This window comes from Apis dorsata, unplaced genomic scaffold, assembly GCF_000469605.1.
Source record: "Apis dorsata unplaced genomic scaffold, Apis dorsata 1.3 scaffold_946, whole genome shotgun sequence".
Lineage (NCBI taxonomy): Eukaryota > Metazoa > Arthropoda > Insecta > Hymenoptera > Apidae > Apis > Apis dorsata.
The window spans coordinates 191,868-201,192 of NW_006264055.1; the positions used below are offsets into that span (position 1 = coordinate 191,868).

General features: G+C 33.8%; 1 protein-coding gene across 1 annotated transcript in view; it reads right to left on the bottom strand.

Annotated features, from left to right (window-relative positions):
• LOC102672317 overlaps window positions 1-9,325 on the bottom strand; it is an 86,479-nt gene that overhangs the window by 27,243 nt on the left and 49,911 nt on the right. Inside the window, exon 2 of the mRNA XM_031514271.1 lies at window positions 60-237. The gene's annotated coding sequence lies outside the window, so the exon portion shown is untranslated. The remainder of the gene's footprint in view (window positions 1-59; window positions 238-9,325) is intronic.

Below are 9,325 nucleotides of genomic sequence, written 5' to 3' on the forward strand. Positions count from 1 at the left end.
ATTCCCATAATTGAAGAAAGGAACAAAACTCGTTTTAGCAATGGAAGGAAGGTGCTTACAGGTATTGGTCGATGCAGAGTCAGTCTTTGGGCTCGTTCTCGAAGTGAAACCAACCCGGCTCCCTGTCAACCGGACGAATGGTTCCAAGACGATGGCCTTCGAAGCATTTACGCGCGAGTTTGAACGTCCACCTCGATCACGATTGTCCCTGACGATGCTGAGTCTCACGTGTTTCCCCTGTAACACACGATAGAGGTATTGGTCAGACAAACATCGAATTCGATTCAATCCACTTTCACCTTGTTCGAATTCGCCTTGTTCAAAGATTTAATGTGTGAAAATTAAATGTTGATTATGGATTTAGGGAAATATTTCAGAAAGAGAAAAATAATTAGAAAGGGAAATGTAAATATGGTTCTTTTTTTTTTTTGTAGAATTAAATATCTATGATCCTATGAAAATGAAAATCTTAGTGCAGGATTCGAATTTTAATTAATTAATGTATTAAAATAAAACAATATGTGGAAATACTTTACGTTTAAGTTTATGAAACGTAACTAGTTTGATGTTCTGTCATTTTCTTTTCGATTACCTCCAAAAGAGAGATGCTCAACATGATTTACGATATTTTACGAAAACTGTCAAATTTCAAGATTTTCAATGGATATCCCCATGAATAAAAGTCTAATGAATTATTGTCGTTCTCACTCGTGTTTTGTGTTTGTATCCTATCGGATTATTATCGATCCAATGAACAGAAGGATAATATTTTAGAAATATTATACCATGGACAACTAGTTACATTTGTAAACAAGGTCAAATAGGACACACGCTTGTTTGAGCCGCGATCTTGAAACAATTTGCGAGCCTTTTTCTCAATGCGTTAAAAATTAAAGTTAAAAATACAATTAGAATAACCATAACGCCAACAAACATTTTATCCAATTCGAAATATTCATCATTATGAAACTTATCGAAACGAAAAATTGAATTCTCTTAATCTTATATAAAGTTCTAAGAGAGATGATCCAGAATCCTTTACAAATTGAATATAATATTTCCTCTTGTATAAAAATTTTTCCTTATATTCAAATATTTTAAAAAATTGATCTCAATATTGATCTTTGTATAGTTTCAAATATAAGAGAACATAACCTAACTTAATCTCGTTTTAATTTTTATTTTTTACAAAGTTGTAATTACAATTTTCTCTTGTATAAAAATTTTTCCTTATATTCAAACAAATATTCAAACAAATATTTTAAAAAATTGATCTCTTAAATATTGATCTTCGTATAGTTTCAAATATAAGAAAACATAACCTAACTTAACTTCGTTTTAATTTTTACTTTTTACAAAGTTGGTGAAAATTATAATTACAATTTCCTCTTGTATAAAAATTTCCTTACATTCAAACAAATATTTTAAAAAATTAATCTCGATACTATACGATCTTCGTATAGTTTCAAATATAAGAGAACATAACCTAACTTAACCTCGTTTTAATCTTTACTCGATCTTTACAAAATTGGTGAAAATTGTAATTACGATTAGGACAGAATCCTGTTGAATTATTTAAGGGTTTATACATTTGTCTTTATTGTATTTCTACCTAGTTTTGATTAGTTCGATGCGATTAGATTCGATTCGAGCGAGTCGATAACCAGTTTTCCGATGATAGAAACGTGGTTGTAGCTGTTAATTTACAACCGGTCTCGAACGAGTGACCACTTTTATGAAGCAATTTGCCACGATGCATCCCCCATCAATTTGCAACTCGGACGATCTCGTAGGAAAGAAAATAAGAAATTCCGGTGTCGGGGAATGTAAAACGAACGAACGATATACTTCCTACCGTGTCAACGATTGTTTGTCTCGAAACAACGATGAAAGCTGATAATTACTAGATATTAGATCGGTGCTGTCGTGTAAGCTGGTTATCGATCGTCTTCGCTCTTTGCTATTTGGATAGCCTAAAGGGAAGCACGTAGTATTGAAAACAATATCGGTTAAATGTATACGGTCGATAATATTGCCAATATAATTTTACGATATTTTTAATTCGCTTCTGGGATCGAAAATAATAATCGACAAGTGTCGATGGTATTTATCGATTCTACTCTCTCTTGGTTTATTCAAAAAGAGTGGATTTTAGAATACATTTGAGAGTAAAAACATTTGCTATTGTTGCTAAATAATTATTTAGTATTCGAGATAGTTTTATTTCTCGAGTTAAAATATATTGGAATATTTTCGAAAAATTGACAATGGTGACCCGCCGAGATACGAATACGATGGAGGTGAAACTATTCTTTCTTTCTTCGGTATCTAATCTAACGAGATTAGATTTCTCGGTTGATTCGTTAAAATTCTTGGAAAAGATTGGAAACGAAACAAGATCGATTCGAAGAAACCGAGGATTTTGCCGGGGAAAGAAAGTTTGCCGGGCAAACTCGGACAGAAAAAGAAGTATTCATTGCATTATCTGGAAACGATTAATGTGAGCCGCTTGTATCTATTAGCATAATTACCGAGAGACTGACTTTGTAAAATCGTGAAAGTGGAATATCGACATTTATCGGGATTACTGACCGCTGATGAAGTTTCCATTACACGCGAAAATCGGAAAGCTGATTTGCCGAATCTACCTATCGAGACCGGTGACATTTGATTACACGTGTAATTATCTTGTAATGAATGGTGACAACGTGGCAGATGACATTATGACGGTTAACTTTATTTCGCTGGCTAAACCCGTTTAACTTCTCATTACATCGATATGCTTAAATAAAAGAAGATAATTCTTGGATGGACAATTTATTTCGAATCTTTTAATTTCTTTTTCTTTGTGTAGATGAACCGATTCAATCGGAAACTGGTCGAGATATTATTAGATATTGATAGCTAGATCTATCCATAAATAAATGATCAAGTGTAATTCTGGCTCATGTTAAATAACGTATATCTAAATATAAGATCTACGTGTAAAGTCGTTTCAAAAATATTATTTTCTGGTTTAAAAACATTTTATCGTTAATCTCGTGTAAAAATTTAAGAAACGAATAAAAGAAAATTAATTTTAAAAGAAAAAAGAAAAAATTTTGAAAATTTGTACATATATACATATATACGGTCGATAGTCGTTCACGTATATGTAATAAACGAGCACTGGTATTAATCGAAACGATGAATAATCGTTATTCGATTGATCGAGATCCCACGGTGGTAGAAGCATGCACCATTTTTCGATATCTAGTTGGTAAACTGGTCAACGTCTTTCATCGAGGATGGAAGGTAATAACAACTAAGCCCAGGACTTTAGGCCGCACGCTTGAGTGCGGTTTTAAAATTCCCCCCAGGGCAAGTCTCTATGGAACTCGTTGGTGGATCGTGGGAATCAATAAATTCCCCGTATCGAAAAACGCTGAGAGTACAATACGCGGAAAAATCGGCAAGCCGCGAATTTGCGCGAAATTACGATCCCTTCTCTCTTTCATCGTCCTCCCAATTTCAAATATTCCCGCGTGCCACGTTACCACCCATTTTCTCGATCCCCTTCCCTTTTCATCTTTTATTCCATTACTAATTTTCCTCTTTCCTCTTTCCTCGATTCATTTTCCCATTTTTTCTCCTTCCCATTCCCCACATTTTTTCCCTCCCCCTTTCTAATTTCCATCTCTCGAATTCCTTCATCACCGCTATCTTACCTAACCTATTCGCCTTTTTTCCCCCATCTCGCCGAAAAAATGTCGATGGCGCGTCAAAAGACCGTTCTCCACGAGGTAACCGGATGTCAAACATTTTTGCCGAGGCTGGAGGGCAGCTCGGTATTCAGGTCTCGGTACGTATCCGAGAATAACACATACAGAGACGTGTGGCGCACGCGCGCAACAATATTCGCTCGGTAGCCTAGATTCCCTGAGATACTTTCTATTGTGTTTACGGATCGGATTAGAGTACCTTTCGCCGTTGAGAAAATCCTCAACTACTCGAGACGCGGAAGACTACCAACGCTCAACTGGTGACCTTTTGGGAATCCGGATCAAATTGGGAAATCGGGTTAACCCTCCTTTGATGGGACACCCGCTAGAAGATCTAACTCGAGATACCGAGAACGACGAGCACGAGAAACGTGACTGTCGTTCGTTAATTATCCTCTATACGTGCATACGTTTAGGTAATATCGAATCGAAAGTTTCTTGCAAGTGTCGAAACTGGAACAGTTATTTCAAATGAATTAGATTAGGTTAGAAACGTACATATGAATTACATAGAAGCATATAAACGAATTAATACCATTGAGATTGATAATTTGGTTTCTATGAAATTGAATATTAATCGTACACTTTGACAATTTGATTGAAAAATTAAGAATTTTTCGAAAAGATAGAGTCGAACACTTCTACTTTTAAATTGTTTACCGATGGGACGCTAGACGAATGACTGAGAATGCTGAAACTAGAGCCGATCGTATTTCGGTTATTTTCGACTAAGATCGGAAAATTAGCCGAAGATGCCCGAAAGACGCTCGGCTCTTGAGTCGAGATTCTTGGTTGTCTCATCGATCCAAGTCGATCAATTTTCTGTAATTTTCAACCATAATTGACCAATATTCGCCGAAAGTAACTGAAAGACGATTACCTCACGGTTCGGGATTCTTAACTGATTCGAAAGTTTCATCGATGTTATGGTAAATTTGCAAGTTATTTGAATTAGGTTAGGTTTTTGATTAAGTTCAGTTCATGTTCTCTTAATGATTGTTTGTCTGATGTGCATTCGGATTATTTGAAGTAGGTAAGTAGTTGAAACGTGTTCTTAGGATCAACAGTTGAATACGTGACAGGAACATAGTTGAAAATTGTTCATTCGCGGTGATCGATGACTCGACGTGAAGTAGAAAATCGCGGCATTTGTCGAACGAACGTTCGGAATTTAGAACAGAACGGTATATAGAATGTTCGGAAACATTCGTTCCTATCCATGCTTCGTTTCATAATTTCAATAAAATTCTTATTATTGAAATTTTTTATCATCTTTAAATACAATTTTTTAATTTTCCAAGGAAATAATTAAGAGTAAAAAAAAAAAAAAAAATTTAAAGAATAAGCACGAGAAAGAAAGAAGAGGGATAGAAAGATAATGATAAAAAGTCCGATTTTAATTATAGCTTCGCTAAAACCCACTCGGTTTCCGAATTAATAAAGAAAGGATTAAAACCAAAGGGAGTATCGAGCCTCTTTTCTTTTCAACTCTTTCCTAGAATACATTAAAACCAACAGCGCATTAATTACAAAGTTCTCGTTAAACTGATACGAAACTAATACATCGAAGAATGAAATAGGGAATTGGACGAGCATCGGTTGTAGCTTTTCTCTGAAAAATCCGTCGTCGCGACGGTGTTATCTCGTTCACAGGTTGCGAGCCCTACAAATTAATCAGAAGATTAATCCGCGATCGTTTCTCGAACTTTGAAATCGGTCGATGGGCCACTCGTGTATTCATCGAGTTTCTTCCTATTTTTTTTTTCTTTTTTTTTTTTTTTTTTTCTTTTTTTTTTTTTTTCTTTTTTTTTTTTTTTCTTTTTTTTTTTTTTTCTTTTTTTTTTTTTTTCTTTTTTTTTTTTTTTCTTTTTTTTTTTTTTTCTTTTTTTTTTTTTTTCTTTTTTTTTTTTTTTCTTTTTTTTTTTTTTTCTTTTTTTTTTTTTTTCTTTTTTTTTTTTTTTTTCTCTCCTCCCTTCCTTCGATTATTCCAAAGTGTTCATTGCTGTGTGGTGAACGAACCGCGCCAAGTGGCCTCTTCCTTCTTCGAGAGGCCAGAATACTGTTATAATTCACATAATCGAAGTGTTTACGCCATCGGTCACCGGAAAATCGTAAAAATAACCGAACCATATTTGATTATTCCCGTTGAAATGCGTTTTGCAAATTTTTTACTCTGCAATTAAATGTAACAAATGTTATAAATTTATAGATATAGTATATCAAATTGGGATATTATCGTATCATAATACGTTACATTACTTAAAGATATTAGAAGATATTAATTCAATTTTCAGTTATCTATTGGGGAAACAATGCAATCCTTATTATTTTTAGTTATTTTTATGTTGTCTTAGTAATGTTGTTAAATGAACAAGATAAATTGTTATTACAACATAAAAAAGGAAAGGTTCTTTTCTACAATTATTTAATTATTAAATTAAAAAATACTAGAGTAATCTAACTTTATTATTTAACTTTTAAAATAACGTTTCCTCGATAAATATTCTCCTTAAAGATTATTAAATGCACGAGAGTGTAGAACATCAATAGTATCATTCAGCAGTAAAAACGAAACTAGAGTAATACATAAAATGCTTCGCGACCGTTAGATAACTCCAGATAACTGTGACGTCTTTCAATACGTCCAATCATTCTGCAAAAAAAAAAAAAAAATAAACAAATAAATAAAAAATAAAAAATGAGAATAAGAATATACATATATATATATATAAACGAATCGTCAGATCTGTTGACACCAAAAAATGGAAAAACGTCCCGCCAATGGGCCAATGATACTACAAACTTTCGAAAATAAAAAATATCCCAGAGAGGATGGAAACTTCTTCGATTCGTTTCGAAAGCAAAGAGAAAATCTTCGAAAAAGTTTAAGACAATGAATCGACGCAGAAGCAAGTTTAATTAACCTTAAATGTCAGGCAAAGATGTGGCGGATTTGAATTTGGAAAAAAGAAAAAAAAGAAAAAGAAAAAGAAAAAGAAAAAAAGAGAAAGAAAGAGAAAAAGAAATCCTCTGGAAACTTCGTAGGCAACAATTGAAAGTAACTCTGGTATACTTTTGAATAGCTCCAGGCCAACGACAATCGTTCGAAGTTGAAAGTTTGGCAGGCGGGAAGAAGCCATGAAACTTCCAAGACTGCAATTAACCGTAGAACAACTAAGGATAATTCGTGAGGCAAGTTTATAGAGAATTACGTTTTTCGATAAAAAGAAAGCTACTACTGCAAAGCAAACTGTCGAAGTATGCGCCAGCTCGAGACATCGCGGGGATTTCCGATAAAAATCTTCTCTTTCGAAAGGTCAAAGAGGATCAGTCGTGGTCACGATTTTACGAGAGTGAAGAATCGAGGAAGAATCCTATATAGATACTTACGTTACGTGTATTATCGTTACAACCTGTATCAACTTGTTCAGATATCATGTAGATCTTAGATTTTCACCAATTTCTGCTAGATCTTCACGTTCTGGAAAATCCTATCCCACGTTTAATAATTAAAATAAAAGTGTTTTCTTTAAATATTATTTTTTACTGATAAAAGATGCATTTTACGTAAGAAAATCGTACGACTATTTCTCATATTTTCATTACAAGTTTTATCACAAGTTAGATACACACGTGACTTCTATCTTCTTTAATAATTCTTTTTTAATCGTGATTAATAACAATTAATGAAGCTTTTTAGAAGAAACTTTAGAAGAAACTATTTTACTATTTATCGTATGCATCGATTTAATGACACAAAAACGTTGATGAATATATTAATTCAATCGATTTTATTTTTCGAATTAGCGTCGTTGCGACGAATTCTCAACTCCTGAATGGGAAACTGATACAAACATACTTCTCAGAATAATATTACACTTTTTTCATTGCATTGATTTACTCGTACGTAAGAAAGTCAATTAATTAATTTTCGAGAAATTTGCAAATGGCACAGCCCGTTTCCTTAACCGTGACAGGTTCGACGCTCTTTTTATCGACTTCTCGTGCACCGTGTTCCACGCTGCTTTTCCTATCGCGATATTTCCCCTCCCTCTCACGTGGTTACAAAGATTCTGTTGCATATATATATATATATACATATATATATATGTATATATATATATATATATATACGCGCATATGATAGTTGGGCATAACGGTTCCGCGGTTACTGCACGAGAGAAGACAAGACGAACGAAACAAGAACAATTCGCCTCTTCTCGGAATAATCCGTTTATTTTCTCGAAGAGGAAAACTCGTTATCGAATATCCTTGTACCGTGGATCGTTTTCAACTTGTTATCGTCGTTTCTTTTGAAAGATTCAGATTTTTATTTATTTATTTATTTATTTTTTTTTTTTCAAGGAATTGAAATACATCGAATCGTAGGCGTGCATCGCACCGAAGAAGAATTTGAAGAATCGAAGAAACTGGAAATGAATGAGGAGATTACAACGAGATTTGCGAAAGAATGATCTATGAATCTTCGATGTTTAATTAAAGGCTATGTGTGTGTACGTGTGTGTGTGTGTGTGTGTGTGTAATAATATTTGGTTATCTTTTAATTTTTTTTAACTCGATCTTGTCAAGAACAGATATGTTAAAATCGATGTAGAATATTGAATATATAATATATGGAAAGGAATTAATTCAAAAATACGATGATAATATTACTTTCATATTGTTATTCATACGTTACTTTTCCCGAAAAGAAGATCGTCTTTTTCTGGTCTCGATGAACTCGCTCTTTAACCACCATTTTATAATATTATTATTAAATTATATTTAATAATATTGTACATTTTTATGATGATTATCATCGATTCTTCCGTGTGTATTGTGTGCAAACGAAGGAGGAAAGATTTTAAATATTACGAGCCAATTTTTCTTCTTTTTTTTTTTTTTTCACAAAGTTCCTTAACNNNAAATCCTCGACACAACCTGAAGAACTACAAAATTATTCGATATTCGATCTCAATATAACTTTTATAAATATTTTTATACACGCAGAATAAAAATTAAATTTTCCAAAGAGAGATTTTAATAAATCTTGGAGACAGACTTGCATACACATCTCCTTCCAGAAAAAGATCCAAAAAAAAAAAAAAAAAAAGAAAAATTCGTTTCCTTTCCCGGGACGAAAATTTCAAAACCGCAATCGCGACCGAATTTTCTAGGGCCTTTTTTTTTCTTTTTTCTTTTTTTTTCTTTTTTTTTTTTTTTTTTTTTTTTTGCCCCCTGTGAAAAGCGTCACAGAGCCTCTGCACGAGAACCACGATAGTGGCTTTATCACTCGCACTCCAAGATAAACCTCGTTGCACGCTGCGTGGGGAATCGTTCTCTCCTTCCCTCTCGCCGATTCTCTCTCGTGCACACGAGGGGGCGTACACACTGTTTGCTTTTTTCTCATGCACGCACGTGCCACATTACACACGTCCTTTTCTCTTCGTTTCGTGGAAAACACAACGCGCGCACAGTGCCATACGGAGAAAGAGAGGGGGAGGAGAGGGAGAAAGAGAGAGAGAGAGAGAGAGAGAGAGCGAGAGAGAGAGCGAGATAGATAA